Here is a 1236-nt window from a genome sequence, read left to right on the forward strand (position 1 = left end):
TCTCAGGGTTATGGATTCTGATGTTTGCATGTTCCATTAGTCTGTTGGACTAGTTGATTCAGTTCTAATAACTCTTCTTTCTTCTGCATACAGAGAGACCAATAGGTACACCTTAGACGGTTGCTTATGAACTTTTAGTATCTTCGATGCTATTCACCAAAGTAGGATGTAGAACATTGTCTTTGTGGACATGTTGTGCCAACTGACCATAGTGTCCCCTGAGACTGTGGTACTGAGCACCCAGGCTCAGCTATTGATAATAGCTGAGAAATTTTCATCATTTTGCCTGCCGTGTGCACCATCACATTCACAGTGGTGTTTGCAGGAAAAGTAAATACTCATGTACTATTATCTTCCGTCACACTCTTGTATATCTGTGGGACATATAAATACACACACACACATATATATACATATGTATGCATATACACATGCATACACATATACACACATTCTACTCTTCTTCCCATGATCATTCAGCTGTGTCTCTGTCCATGTACCTACCCACAGAGTATTATTGTTCCAAGGTTGTATATATATCATTATTTACTTCTATTCCCTTTATCCCTTGTATACTCCCCTGTGTCTTCACATGTCTTTATCATATTTCTAAAAAACCCCTCTTCTTCTATATTGCCTTTCCATTTCTTGTATATTGCCCTCCCTGTCATCCACGTTGAACATGTGTCTACCTTCCCACTTCTGGAAACCCTGAAAGAATGCTTCTTTTTTGTCTTTCAAACTCTTATATATTTGTGTCATGCAAAAATATGTATGTCTCAGATGGTGGATAGGGTAGAGGTGCAGTGAAGATCTCCATCAGCAATAGCACAGAATACCAGGCAAAGCAGGATCAGGGTAGAGCTCCAAAACTCTGAATTACATATGCAGGATTATTTTAAAAGCTTGAAGGCTTATAGCTTGTGGAAATTGTAGCAGAAGCAAGAAATCTCAGACTTTTGAATCTGCTGGGCTCAGCGGCCCAGAGCCAACAAGTTGGGTGAGACCACATGGCAAGACCAAGTGGGGGAGCAAGCAGATCCACCATGGACTAATGCCACAGGAACCTCAGAGCAGAAGTGCACAATATACTTTGTTTGGTTTGGTTTTGTTCTGTTTTTTGTTTTGTTTTGTTTTGTTTTTTGGTCTTTGTTCATTGGCCTCTCGCTGTCTGCACAGCTCCATTCTGGTGACTAGAGGGTTGCCTGAGTGACTGAACACCCACCACCCCCACCA

The sequence above is a fragment of the Chrysochloris asiatica genome, unplaced genomic scaffold (genome assembly GCF_000296735.1).
Source record: "Chrysochloris asiatica unplaced genomic scaffold, ChrAsi1.0 scaffold00250, whole genome shotgun sequence".
Taxonomy (NCBI): domain Eukaryota; kingdom Metazoa; phylum Chordata; class Mammalia; order Afrosoricida; family Chrysochloridae; genus Chrysochloris; species Chrysochloris asiatica.